The following is a 15497-nucleotide window of genomic DNA, read 5'->3' as shown; positions in this document are numbered from 1 at the left end:
CTTTATCTCACTGTGTAAATCTACACAATGCACTTAATTTCTGTGTGTTTTCTTTTCTGAAAAAAAAAAAAAAAAAGAAAGAAAGAAAGATGATTAGACCAAATTCTTGGGCTGCTAAATCTGATATTCTGAAGAAAGAAAAGACTTGGCAATATATGCTGTGGTAGTCAACTATGACATTACGTATGGTACTTCAACACTGAATTAGGGTCATCTCCAATATAATTTCTGTATTTCAAAGATAAGTTGTCTAAGGTCATGAAGCTACTTGAAGACAGAACTAAAATGTATATTCATGTTTCTTGGCTTCCCATCTCCTTCATAGTTCTGACAATGTTGATGAGGATTCCGATTTTATAAAAAAATCTTCAGCTTCAATGTGATACAAGCTACCATTATTTTAGTAACATAATGGGAACATGGTAGCCTGCATGAGAATATAATAGAAGATGGTGAATCCTCTATTGTTGTTCAGAGAACACTCCACAGACAGAGATTCTGCCTTTTTAGAAACAAATTCTTGTAAGCAAATGTATACTGGATGCTACTCACCTAGAAGGCTATGGCCCGTGCTTACATGGAGATGACTTATGTTATGCTTTTACACGGGATATGTATTCTATAAAACTGTGTTATACTTTTTATTGTTGGTGTCAATATGACAAACAATGCAGGAGGGGAAGTAGGAATAATTTTCTTTGATTCACAGTTTAGTTTAAAGTCCATGATTAGATGGCTGCAGTGTCTCTCAGCCTGTAGTGAGGCAGTGCATGATAGAAATAAGACAGAGAGCAAAGGCACAATTCAAGGTGCTAGGGGGCAGATAAGCATAATAAAACAGGAAGGGGTCAATTTATCTTTCCAAGGCATTTCCTCAGTCACTTACTTCCCTTAACTAGGACCCAGCTCTACCTCATCTGTACAACCTATTCAAATATTGATACCAATAGAATAATCTATTTCTGAAGCCAGGACTTCCAAGATGCAAATACTTCCCCTAAACTCTGCCTCCAAACACCGTTTGCACAGGGGACCACACCTGAATTATAGGATTTAACATTTTAAGATATGTTAAGTCCTAAGTTATAGCAAAGCCTTGTAAGGTGTCTTTGTTCTCAACATGTGTGTGTGTGTTAAAGAATCGACTTTTCAGTAATTTAGTCGTGTAGCATGGTAGCCTTCCATATGTAGAGATTGTCCTGATGTAAGAAGCAAGTTATTGATGTCTATCTGCCAGATCCTTCAGTTCCTCCCTCAAGAAGTCAATTCTTAGGAGTATAGCAAGCTTCATCCCACAAGGAATGGCACAGCATTTGCTGTTGCTTAGGAAACCCACTTTCTTGATACTGAATCTAAAGAGAATGATTGAAGTAATATAAATCAGAGAAAAAAATTTAAATTAACAAGGTAAAAATGACCATCCTTAGTAGTAGCTTGATGACTACTACTTTACCAGAGTAATGTTGGCCTTCTGATAACTATTTTAACAAGTAGTAGTTGATTAGGTCAATGGAAGGAAGATATATTTTTAAATGAAGTCCTTTGTCTTGGAGGCCAGGAATATACTGGCTTTACCTGAAATAATTGCACATAACCTCTATAGAAGAAAAAAATGATGACTGAGAGGGAGGATACTGTGTCTGCTGACCAGGCCAGGGAGAGGGAAAGCAGTAGCCACTTTCCTTGCCCAGGCATCTGAAGTTTGTTATGCCAACTGACAAATAAACTTGGTTAATCAAGACCTTAGCATTTCAGCAAGCTGTTGGATTGCTGCTAGAAGCTTTGTTCCCTTGTCAGGAAGGGCCCATCAAGCAATGCTGTAGACAAATAATGCTTGGGATCACTCCAGAAATCTGTTTCTACTCTGTTGATTGACATATACACTGTAATCCACTCTCTATGTTGCACAAAAGTATTCAAAGTAAGTGATGTCTGGGGTCTCATCAGCAAGAATAATTAAAGCAAAGGAGAATGGCAGTCACTGCTGGTGAGACTGTCTGTAGACAGAATAGACCCCAAGGGATTTTGTGGTCAAAAGTATACCAGTATTCAACAAAATAACCACTTTGTTCTAGATTGCTTTATTTGATGGCGTTGTTACCGAGAACTGTGGTTATCATGCTGCTCACTTCTGCGGGACGCAGTAGAAATATTTGAAGCTGGCCATTTGCCAGAAGGAGCTGAGCTGTGTCATTAGGCTGTTGTTTCTTCTGACGGGATGTTATCAGCAGGTGATAGCAGGTACTCGTCATTACAGTCGTCATGCAACGTTTCCCGAGACAAACAGATGGGGTGTGTCTTCTGTGGCAGTGCTGAGTGATCACGCTGTGATTGGAATCAGAGTGACTGCTATAAATCATAGCATACACTTTAATAGTTAAACAATTATCTCTAGTGGCAGCACTGGAAAATTGTTTTGTGATGATTTGCTGATCTTTATAATAAATTGTAACTGACATTTTATATAGATCTTTTTATCTAAATGCCACAAGGAATCAAAAGCAGGTCCTTTATTTTAAATGCATACCTGGGGATCTTTTGTGTTTATTACATTTCTCTGGACTGGAGGGAGGTAGTTTATCTTTAACAGTCAATCCCCAAAGTTCAGGAAACAGCTTCCCATATCTATTTCTCCAATTAAATGTAGCATTCATGCACAATGCTTTTATCATATAAAGATAACATGGAGAAGGGATGAAAGAACACAGAAGTGGCCACTATTAAAGTCAAGCCTAGCTAGACTATTTGGGTGCTGCAATCTACAAATAAACAAGATATGGATTGGCCTATGGATGGAAAGGAAATATATTTTTTGAGGAGCAAAGACTACAGAGCTTCTTCCCTGCCTCTTGCTTCACTTTCCACCAACGTGGCCTGATCCCTCTAATATCTTCTCCACTCTCATTCTTCTACCTCTGCAGCACCTATGTTATTTGAAACTTATCTCAAACTCTCAACCTTTGAAAACCTCACCCTCCTGTTCTGCTTTGTGGCTTTGTCCAACTCCTCATGATCTTTGACCACTTTCTTCAAAATTTTAAGACCCTGTCCAGAGGTGTGTCATCTCAAGTAGACTATCATCATCTCAGGTACAAATGTATTGGCTCATGTTCTTAGATCTGATAAACAGTTTACGTCACAGTCATCCAATCACCAGGAGCAGTAAAAGAATCAAATACAAACATAAACATAATACAAATACAACAATAGTTTTGAGTCTTCTCTGTGTGCCATGGCCCATTTTACACAGCTCACATGCATGAGATGGTGAATTGCACAATCATCCTGTGAGGTAGATATTACTGCTTTCACAATTCCACGGGTGAAAGTATCTTGAGTTAACTCACGCATGCTGTGGTATTGCTGGCTGGTGGCTAAGTCATGTTTCAAAATTGCATGTGCCTCAGCTTTTCTGCTTTGGAGATGTGGTTGGCTCCTGTGAGGAAGTGGATTTCTGGTTTGTTCTCTTTTACTTCATTTACCCTCAGATGGTCACGTAGGGTTTGTGGCTACTGTGCACAGCTTGACAGCACAGCTCTGGATGTTTTTAAGGTGTGGATCACTAAGTTAGGAACAGGAAAACCAGAAACAGAAAATACATTCATAGAAAGTAATGATTATTCACCATTTCTAGAGTTTTTTTTTTTTTCTAACAAAAACAAAGCAAAGGGTCTTAACTTGGTTACTGCATTAAGAGTGGTGGTAATTCAGTTAAACATATTTCTCATCTCCTTTGAATGAGACATGGTGTTTTCAGAGTGCTAAGTGACATGGTCATAGTCTTATCAAGCACCACATAGCCTAAGTAACCTTTATACTAGACAACATAGATATATTTCATAGTTGCTTGATTAATGAGTAAGGAAAGCAACTAAACTTCCCCGTCTAATACGTTTAACATTTGCTGTTATTTTCTCAAACTTAATGCTTGAATCCATAGATGCATTCAAATTGCAATTTTAAACTTCAAAAGCTACAAGGTGTTTCCTATGCCTTTTATTTGGGAGGGGCGTGTTGTCTATTTCCCCCCATTTTTAATTTTATTACTTTCCCTAATTTTTACATAGGGACAACTTTGTGACTATATTTAATTATCTGGTCTTATACTGAGAGTCTTATGCCCATGTTTCCTAGTTACAAGCAGGAATATTACAGTCCATGTAGCATGCTTTCTAGCTTCCTGCTGATTCTAACTGCCTCAGGCTGGACACTGAGGAGATGGTAGAGGGCTAAGAGGCTGAATTTCCCCTGGACCAGCTAAGGATTGAAGAAGACTTTTAGATGGGAGGACCTTGGTTAGGGCTGCTTCTCCAGAAGAGGTGTGAGGTCTCTTTAACAATGCTTCTGCAACTGGCCTATAGTGGGTGGCAGGCTGAATTTCTCACTTTCAATTCCATTTCTTCATCTTATGGCTCATCAGATCTGAGTATGTTAGTTTCCTTTGTCTTGTTAGATTTTTTTTTTTTAACAGGATCAACTGGGAAGAGAGAACCCCTGTTGAGAGAATGCCCCACCAGATTCCCCATAGGGTCATCTTCTTGATTAATGATTGATATGGGAGGTCTCAGCCACTGTGGGTTCCATCCCTGGGCAGCTATTCTGAGTGATATAAAAAAAGTCAGCTGATAAAGAGAACAGGGCAGTAAACAGTTTTCCTTCATAGCCTCTCTTTAGTTCCTGCCCTAACTTTTCTTCATAATGTATTATAGACTGAGGGCTGAATTAAACCCTTTCCAATCCAAGTTGCTCTTGCATATGGAATGTATCACAGCAATAGTAGCCACACTAGGATATTAGTGAGAACACACAGGATTTTGTTGAGAAGCAAAGCCTTCAATTTTTTTTCTGTTATTTTATTCCTTTCTACAGGCATATTTAAGGGAAAATTTATTTTCCTGGCTGGTGGGGATGTGTTATAATTTGTATGAGTCAGCTGTGGGTATGGTAACAGAGTTTTAGAGACTGAGTGGTTTAAACAGGGAGAGTTTGTTTCTTACAATTCTGAAGGCAGGAGATTTTAGGAATAAGAATCCACCTGACTTGTGTTCTGGTGAGATGATTTTTCCTGCTCCAGAGATGGCTATCATCTAGCCATGTTCTTACATGCCATAGAGGAGAAAGGAAAGAAGAAGATGACAGGATGAATGGGGAAGAGAAGGACAAGGAGAAGCTAGCATCCTGTTGAGCACTAATCCTCTAGGAGGGACGTTGTTGAATTGTACCTCCAGTTTTTGCCTTTTCCTCTCCTCCCTGGCATTCACTCTTCCTTATGTGGACTAGAGATGAAGTCTTGGAGTGGGCTGCTGATATCAAATGCTAAGTTAGAGATCTCCTCTCTCTGAGTTAGTCTTAGAGCTAATATGTAAACCCTCACTTGGGACTCACTTGGGAAGTTTAGGCAACACAATGCAACTGCTTCTTTTTTATTCAAACTCCTAATATCCCAATAACGATCAGAAGAACTTATCTAACATAATATTAAAGCTATAAATATGATATCTTTCATATCATTAATCATTATGTAATGTGCATGTTTCTTAATTATTTTAAAAGATAGAATATATTATTTTACTCTTGAAAAACATAAAGTGTGTACTTCTGGAAAGCAAACTAGGAGGTAGGCTATTTTAAGCTTCTCCAACAGTGTAACTAGACCCCTTAAAAAGCAGATATACTTTGTAAATGATAATACACACACACACACACACACACACACACACACACACACACACACACACTCATTTCTAAGTACAGGAGTAGAAAATCTTAGAACAGATGTCTACAACTAACTTCCATTATCTTGCTTCGATTTTGTAATTGTAATGAAGCCCACAGTTATCTTTGATGTCCTATTTGCTTTGAATTATTATTAGAGTTACAGTCAACATGGGTGTCAATTATATTGTGGGGAACTGAGGACTTTAGGAATGTTTTGTTTTGTTTTTTAAAAAACAATTCAGATCTAGTTTTTCAAGTTTTCTCCACACAAGTCTTTATCAGAATGACAGGTCCATACTTAACCATAACTTGGAGGAAAAGAGTCAGTGTGAATTTTATCTCTTTAAGCCTTGCCTTTTACTCCTACAGAACCCACCTTGACACATGGCCCCCTGGCTCTTCAAAGCACTGCCTCTTCATGGTCCTTGCTGGTGAGGCCCTTAAGAACACAGAAACCCATGTCAGCAGATAACCAGCCTACAGGAGGCCAAGTAAGCAAACTTTAAGAATTGTATCATGCAACAATGTAATGATAATGCAATATAATGTGACAAACAATACATAGGCCATGACAAGCAAGATGCTGTTGTTTACACTCAAGGTTTAAGAAAATGAGCATGTTATTGGAGAAGGAAACGCCAGCCTTTACAAGCATTTGAGAGGTCAGATAGTATGGCACATAACATAGGTGGTTGTTTCCTTTTACCTGGAGTCAGATCAGAATATTTTAGGTCATCTTATCTAGAAGTTCTCTGTCCAGACTAGTTATCCTCTATCACGTGGGTTGGTAGGAACCTTAGTCATTGATGAATATGAGTGTCCATAGCTGAGTTTCATTTCCAGACCAGATGGTTCTGGCACCTATGTTGAATAAATTCTGTCCCTCACTTTCTGCTCTGTTCCTGGGTAATATGAAAGAATGGCATACTTCATGCTTCACTCAAAAGTAATTTCAAGATCCCTTTCTTCAGTGAATATTTTTAATGCAAACAGATTAGAAAATAGCACAGGTCTGATTGTTTGATCAATAATTTCAACATTTGAAAACTATATGAGAACACTGTCTGGATACATTGAGTGTAGGGAGCTATAAAAAGAAGCAAAGCAAAGCAAAGCAAAGCAAAGCCAAGCAAAATCAAACCAACCAACCAAGCAAACAAACTCCCAGAAAACTAAGCTCTGGCATCTTATTGGTAAATGCATATCTTTCATTGTTTTTCTCTGTTGTAATTCTGTGTGACCTCTAGACAAAATTCTGTCGTGTGTGGTCAGACCAAGATTGACAGTGGACAAGGTAAGGGAGGTGATAGAAGTGACCAGACTTATTAGAAGAATAACGTTACAAGAATCCAAAACAGGAAGTTAATTCCTGTCTTCTTCAGTCATTTTTTTGTTGTTGGAAAATTATAAAGATAATAAAAATTGAAAGAAACAGTGTGAAGAACATGTCCTGGGTGCTGATTAACTGTAAATTTAATCACTGAGAAATTTACTCAGTGATCTCCCAGGCTTTCTCGAAGGGAAGCTGGTTCATAGAGATTTTGTGGCAAATTCCCTGAACTCAAGAATCAATTTGTGCTTATTGTTTTAGACACACACATTTAGGGATTGTTTCCATGGGGCTCAAGGAAGAGACAGGCAGTATCCTGGATGTGGAAGTTATGAAGTTATAGAAGTTGGGGCAATTTTAGCAAAAACACTGTAGCTCCATTTACCCTGCCACTGTGAGATAGTGATAAAAAATAAATAACCATCATATTTTTAAAAATTCCACATGATAAACTATAGGACTAATAAACAATTGTGCCAGAGTTTTCTTTGATTCAAACTGCACCTGAAGGATGTAAGAAACTTAAGCAGGAAATGCCCTACCCTGCAGTAACCAGTAACAAAGAAGACTCCCGAAGACCTAAGAAAACTGTCACATGCTTTATGAATTTTTTCAACTCTTCTGGATTCCCTAAATAATTTCATTTTGGCTTCCTTTGTTCAAAAGCCAGAAACTAGGTCATTCAACTGGCTATAGAAGGATGACCAGTGATAGCTTTTCCAATGGATGTGAGGGAAGGCTGGAAATTTAGGCTGAGTTGAATTAGAAACTTAAGGAATCTCTTTTAATTTGCATCTAAAACACAGGCAATTAAGTAAAATTTGTCACTTAATGACCCTTGCTCTTTACTACCATAAGGACCCAGGGAAGCACACTTTGAATAGGATTGTTTGCCATCAAAGCAGCTTTCCTTTTGGACACTCAATTGAGAACCTTCATAGGCCCTACAGTCAAGAACCCTGGGCTGCAGTGACAGTCTTGCTGGCCCATCTCACCTGTTGCATTCTTCATGCCCTTTAATACTTACATCGTAAAAATGCACGTTTGTACAATGAAAAAAATTGTTTATGTTGTATGTAAATACAGGGTCTGTAGGCTTAGAATCTTCAAAACGTACTCTAATGAGGGTTCTTGAGTGCTTCAGCCTCCCTTCTAACTCACCGCCCACCAGAGGCAGTGGGGAAGCAAGGTCAATAGGAAACAGAGGCTGCAGACCTCTTTAGAAATCGTTCTTTGGACAATTCCAATCTTTATTGTCAGGGTATCAGCAGTTCAGTTTAATAGCATACACAAACATGAATCAGAAACAGCAGCTCAATCCAGAAGAAATCTCAAGGCTCTGGCAAATGGCCCAGGTCCATTAAAGCAACAAGAAGCTGGCAGAATATCCTGAGAAGTTCTTCGGTGAGTTACTCTCTATGAAGTCATCACAAGCAAAGATCAGCAACATGCTGCAAGGCCAACCAATACAAGAGCACCATCAGTGAAGACCAGCAAGGCAGAGCAAATTGAACCAATGCCAGAGCCTCCTCCCACTGGCCGTGGAGTCATATTTATATTCTTCCTAAACATCACGTGTCCTCTCTCATGTGTCTCTTTCAGCAAAATATCCCCTCACTTGTCTGCTTCGTCAAAACACCCTTTCACCTGTCTGCCACAGCACAACATCATATGGTATAACTGAATTTCCGAAGGAACCAGAAATTTCTACTTCAGAGGTCTCTCCTGTATGTGTTTCCATATTAAGCCTTCTCCTTTTGTATTTCAGCTAGCACCACAGTCTATAGGCTCTGGTTGTCCTGATATCCATGTTAAACTCTATTTGGCTAAGGTTTTCAATTATATTTCTTATTATCCTTCTGATTATCAAAATAATGTGTGTTCACTATAGTATATGTGAAGCCAAGAGAGAAATGTGAAGTGGGAGACATATTACCAGTTATGTAACTAACAGGTAATTCAACACTCTATTCTTAGTTTTCTATACACTCGCTATTAAAAAAGAATGAAAAATTTATTTTGTAGCTTTGTATATTTAACATCATATAATGGCATTTTTCTGTATGGAATTACAGGAGTAAATATTATCACCATGCACGTAGTAATGCAGTTTAAAATATATTAAATGCCATCATTGATTTCTTAATTTGGGTAGATATTGGAAATACTCAATAGAATACATTTCTTTTGTGTATGACTCCAGCATATTTCTAACAGTTTTGTTAGAAAAAATTTTTGGAGTTTGGGCATATTACTCAGGCTTCTCCAGAGAAACAGAACCCAAAGTACATGCTATTACAAATGAGAACTTACTGAGCTGACTCAGAACATCACAGAGGCTGAGAAATCCTGCAGTGATTGCTTTCAGGGTGGAGAGCTAAATCTGCATTGACTGGAAAAGCTAGAAATCTCAGAATGATAGAAGGGCCAAGGGGCAGCCCTAGTCTAAGACCAGAGGCCTGGCAGTCCCTACAGAGCCTCTGGTGCAATTCTAAGATCAATAATTAAAGAGGCTGAAATCTTATGTCCACAGGCAACAGCAACAAACAAGTGAACTTGGCCAGGGACTGAGAGTGTTAGAGAAAAGCTGGCTTCCCATGTCTACTTTTGTGTTCCATTTTGCTCATGGCCACTCCCACCTCTCGGGATCCCTATCTGCCCTGCTCATTCACCCAGAAAGCAGTTTTTCCCAAATTCCCCTCCATAGATACCCCCTGAAGTATGGATTACCAGTTTTCTGGGCATCTTCTCAATTCAGCCAAGCCAGAGTAGCCATCATAGACATCAGAACTTATGTGTATATTATAGAAAATATGTGAACACTGGTTTGATCATCTCTGTGAATCTTCCTAACATAGCCACTTCACCAACAATGACATTCCAGGAACTCTTCTGCTTCCATACCGATGATGGCAACAATTGATGCCAAATGTAAATATCTTTCTGGAAGCTGTAGGCATAATTTTTTTTTTGTGCACTGCATAAAGGTTATCCTTGTGATATTCAGATGTTGATTTCTCTGCTCTCATATCTTGTTTCAATCCAGATATGACTTTGTTATGTTTATTCTTAGAAGCTCCTGTCTCAAGTTTGTTTAAACATTGCCTCTCATTCATTTTCTGCCTTGCCAATAAAAGCCAATGAGCCAATACAGAGCTTTAGAGAGAACAAGGTGGGATTTCTGATTCTAGAAGGGGTGGAGAAAGAATCAGAGGGAACCTTGGGGAGAGGTTGATAAAAACATCAGGAGAAGAGAGCTGAATCAAAAAAGGACAAAGGAATGGAAATAAAATGGGAATGTTGTCTGAGAGGAAGCCTGATGAGCTTGGAGGTTTAGAATGGAGCAATGATTGCTCAGTATCTGGCTCAAGGCAATATTAATACATCTTAGTCTCTCTGAATGGTTAATGGGAAGCTGGCAAAGGTAAGGAAATACAGTTGTTTTGATTAATCTACTACTTAAATTTATATTAAAATAAGCTGTTTTCTCAGGTAACCATACAGAGAATAAAGAGGTTGGACCTGGTGGCAGGGAATTGGGGGGGGGGGGCACTCATAAATAATTCTATAGCAGAGCTTAAGGAATGTAAAAGATACTGTGAAATCCAAACTGTGGCCTTTGTGGCCCAAGCAACTGAGGCTAACACTCTTTGTGGGGGAACCTCCCCTGGGATAGAGGGAATAGAGGGGCATGGAGGAAACCCACTGGTAACAGTGAACCACCATCAACTGAGTATTCTGAGAGGCAACATGCCCCTCTGACTGAGAAATTAATGCAAACAGCAAGTATTGCTGGAAGAAGCAAAGAAGGCTGTTCATGGGAAAGTTATGGCATGTCTCTTGGTGGCATCGTCTCACAATGAAGCTGGAGTTGACAGAACTGGTACCCAAGTGCCATACAAACAGGGAGAGGCAGGCACCTGTCTGCATGGTTTCCTTTTTCCCAGGGAAACTTAAAGTGCTGCTGCTCAGTGCTGACTCACAAGGCTGCGGTTATCAGAGCTTCCTTCCCCTTTCTTTGTCTATGAGTAACTCCTTACAGCGCAACTTGCTTGCCTCTCTGCACTGGGAGTGTTTACTCTGCAGCCCTTCCCTGAACTGACTTTTCCGTTTTCTCTTATTTTCTCAGTTTAAAATCTCCAGCTTTCCTGGAAGTTCACTTATGTAAATATTCCCATGTTTAAAGATAGCATGATATTGTCTTTATTGTGCTTCTGTTGTCTCTTGGGACTTCTACACTGTTCTACAGACTAGTTAAACCTGTGTTGCCTAATTTTGAGCAATTGAAAAGTTCTTATCTCATGTTTTCCTTGCTTTTTTCACAGCCAGGATTTCTGTCAATTTAATTTTGTAATGGCTTTCTTGATGATACAACATATGCTTGATTTTGTTAAGATTCCAGGAGCGCTTGGGCATGGTGTGAGCTGTGCCATTATTGATGAGCTGTGCCCCTGTTGAATGCTGTGTACCACATGAATCAGTTGGATCAATGTTAGGAATTAGTCCTAGAGGGATACCGCATGTGCTGAAATTTTCTACGTTCTGTTACATGGGATTTTAAAAGAAATGTTTAGGGAGTGTCTGTGGTGATAGTGCATTTGACTCCTTCTGATTTCTACCTTAAAGATGTGAGTTTAAAAACACATACTTTGTATTGTGTTGCCTTCCATGATAAACTGGATTTGTCAAGCCAATGAAATGCTATACCACCTTCCAAATAAGGCTATTTGAGTTAATGTTGGTTCACGTTAATATTGTGGTAGATACCCTAGCTTATTCTTTTATGAACATAATTTCAAAATACATTAGTATATTAAAAAGAACCTAGATGTTCACTGAAAGAATAATATATTATGTTCAATTAAGATTTATCTTAGAAACTAAAGCTTATTGTCTAAAAATAATTCATCATATCCTAGAAGCTAAAGAAAAGTAATACGCAATTGTTCACAGACGGATAAATTTAGTTGAAAAATATTCAATAGTCTTTATACATGTTTAAAAATAATAATAATAAGGCTCAGTATGTCAGGATCTTGATCCACAAATGTGAGGATCCGTTTTGGATAGCTAGCACCTATTTAAAGCTGGATTCAGCAGTTCACAATGGTAACTCCAGCACTGGGCTGAGGTCAAAGCTAGGAGAACCCTCAGAGCTCATTAACTACTCAACCTTGATGAAACAATGAGCTGCAGTTTCAGAGAGATGCTGCCTCAAAAATTAAGGTGGAGAACCATCAAAGGAAACACTAGATGTTGACCTCTGACCTCCATGTACACACTCACACACTTGTATGTGTAGCTGCATGCCAAATATACACACCCATAGGCACATGTACAGACAGCAGGTACATATATGCCCAAATTCATACACAATAACTGACTCCACAAAGTAAGAGACAGACAGATAAACATTGCATTGGTGTGCACATATACACAGCTGTAGTCCAGACAGCATGGCGTCACTAATGACAAAATGCTAGAGGCATCTGACAAGAGGGTGAGCTAGCACTCAAAAACAAGCCGACTGAAGTAAAGCTCTTCCATGTTGATGACTTGTTACTTAGAAATTCCCCAAAGCATCTCATCAGAAAATTCCAACTCTTACTCAGTTTCAACATCTAAAACAGGCATCTTCAAAAACATAAACCTGACTCATTGTATAAAACTCCCCTTGGGTCTGAAAAAGAACAATCTGGAGAAATTGAAAATGAAACTGGTGAACTGGGGTTGGAGGGAACAGGTAGGAATTTTTTTTCTCTAATGGAAACTGGATATGAATAGAGAAGGATGGGCGCAAGTGTGGGAAAAGAACTTGAATAGACATTTTGCATAAAAAGAAATATAAATGACCTTTCTGCTCATTAATAGATATTTAAGGATACACAAAATGCTACTTGTTCTTTAATAATTATAGAAGAAATGATGGATCGAAAGTCTATGTCCTAAACATGCTTGTATTCTACAGGGATCTTTTTTTCAGGATGAACAAGAACTGGTGGGAAGCACTGCCTAAGGACCCAGGATAGAGTAGAATGCAGTTGATGGGCAGGGTTTGGAGGGTGGTTTTTATGAGTATCATTTCAGTGTGTTTCATGTTTCAGTGCATATCTTTCAGTGAAGAGCTGAAATGCTCTGGATAGCTCTAATATGCTAACTCTTTAGAGAGGCTGTCCCTGGACCCTGATCTTCCTGCCTTTACCTTTCATGTGCAAGGTTTGGAAGTGAGAATCATCATCATCATCACTGCACCTTGCCTGCATCTTCAGTCACATCCCTACACCGCCTTTATAGAAAACTGGAGGAGAATGCAGATTAGTAATTTTTAAAGTTGCATTTTTAATTTATTATTAGAGTTGGGATGTGAGTGATTCATAAGTGTGAAGAATAGAGAACAATTTTCAGAAATCATCTCTCCCGTTTCTCCACGGGAGTTCTCTTGGCAGGTCACAAGTTACCTTACTCATTGAGCCCATTCCATTGCCTCACAAGCCCTAGCTTTTGTCAACTTTGCAAAGTATAAAGATGACATCTCTCCTGAATACCACAGAGACAGAGCTCCACGGTATATTCATTTACTGTTTGCCTTTTCATACTTTGAAACTATCTGCCCATTTTCTTTTATAATTAGAAATAGAAAGATATGAAAAAGTTCTTAATTTTTTATAATCACTTCCTATAATAAGGAGCTATATGTTAATATATTTATTTCACTTTACAAACTCCACTAGTCTTATAATTTTACCATGTATTAATTTATAGAACTTTTGACATTTGTATTATCAAATCTGCCCTTCTTCCCATCTTGAATTAAAACATCAACTCTGTATCTCTAGCTAGACATCAGACGTGTTTTCTCTGATGCTTTGTTTGAAAATCTGCAGTTTGCAGTTTTTCACATGATATAAGCTAAGGCTCTATGCTTTCTCTGAAAAAGTGGGTTAATTCTTTCATGTGCTGTGCTAAGTGGTTTGGCCAAGCTGCTGCTTCAAGCTGCAGATTTAGAAGGTTTCATAGACAGATGTATTGCAGCACTCATAAACCGTGTTCTTTTCATAAACTCGTGGACTGTAAGCTCCACTCTGTCTGCTTCTTCTTATTCTTTTACTATTTAAATAGCATTTATACCCATGGATTATTTTCTAGATGAACTTAGGAACACAGTGTCAATTTCACTTCCTTAATCAGCTCTTGTATGTGAACTTTGCTTTCAATTTCATTTCTTAGGAAAAAATTTGGGAAAAAAGTAACATTTTTGTAATGTGTAGTATTTCCACTTAAGGATTAAGTCCACACCTGAAATTATTAAACTGCATTCCTGTCTTTCAATCTACACTTGTTTTCTCTATGTAATGCCAATCTGTTCATTAGTATACACTTTCCTAAAACTCTATAACCCATTTCTCCTGCATAGTGCTGGGATATAGAACAATACATAAGAACGATGTTGGTTATGAAGCTTTTATTTATTATTGACATTTCCCCCAACATATCATAGATGTTGACCCTTCAATCTTTGTGGCACCTCTGGTGTTTGTCAATTGCCTCATTTCAGAAGTCATGGCTATTATGTTTTCTCCTTGTAAATAGTGGTGGCTATATTTGCATAAACATCTATGTGCTTAGTATTGAACGGAGTGGAATTTAGATCCCAGATGTGCCATTTAGTAGTTTTATTACAACCTCACACAAGCTTCCTGTGCTATTATTTTTACTTGTAAAATGGAGACTATCATCAGATGTGCCTCATAAATGTCCTAGGCACGTGACTGATCCATAGCCTGTAACACAGCTTGCACGGCGCTTAACTTGTAGCAGATGCTTAAAAAGAAAAGCCATAGTGTATGTATTATTATCTCTTGAGATACATGTGCTTATCTATGGGGCAATGCAAAAGGGATGAAGAGTGAAAACAAGCCTGCCTGGAACTTTGGCTGTGGCTCACTGTGAGAACTTCCATCTCTCCATTCATGGTTTAACTTACTCCTGCTCTGTTCTCACAGGATATGTGTCTTTTAAAAGAGGATGCATTGTGTCCAGTCAGAAAAAAAAATGAAGGAACAAGATGGTCTTCTGCTTTTGAGGGCTCTGTTTCTTCTGTTGGAGGAAGGAAGGGTGGAGTTGAATCAAACAAGGAGTTTTTGAAACACTTGGTCCTTTTTGTTAAATTCTCTAAGAGTGCTTGATAATGTGAATGTGTTTATTTGTCTCTTATTCTTAAAATGCATAGAACACACTGTTAGAACACTCTGGAGTTTACTCAGATCTTTATGGACATGTAGAACTATTATTATCATCAACCCTTAATGAACTTATTTATTTAATCTCTTCATTTAAATTTTCTTTCTTTTTTTAAAATTTTTATTAGGTATTTTCCTCATTTACATTTCCAATGCTATCCCAAAAGTCCCCCATACCCTCCCACCCACTCCCCTACCCACCCCCTCCC

General features: G+C 38.4%; 1 protein-coding gene across 10 annotated transcripts in view; it reads left to right on the top strand.

Moving 5' to 3' along the window:
- Il15 (interleukin 15) overlaps positions 1-15497 on the top strand; it is a 73894-nt gene that overhangs the window by 14407 nt on the left and 43990 nt on the right. For 8 of the 10 annotated variants that reach the window (XM_029480479.1, XM_021170486.2, XM_029480480.1 and 5 more), the window contains one exon: positions 6088-6209. The exons of the other annotated variants lie outside the window; for them this stretch is intronic. The gene's annotated coding sequence lies outside the window, so the exon portion shown is untranslated. The remainder of the gene's footprint in view (positions 1-6087; positions 6210-15497) is intronic. 10 annotated transcript variants of the gene reach the window in all.

Source organism: Mus caroli, chromosome 8 (assembly GCF_900094665.2).
Source record: "Mus caroli chromosome 8, CAROLI_EIJ_v1.1, whole genome shotgun sequence".
NCBI classification, from domain to species: Eukaryota; Metazoa; Chordata; class Mammalia; order Rodentia; family Muridae; genus Mus; species Mus caroli.
The sequence above is the reverse complement of the archived record's forward strand: the minus strand, read 5'-3'. Positions and strand labels throughout refer to the sequence as shown.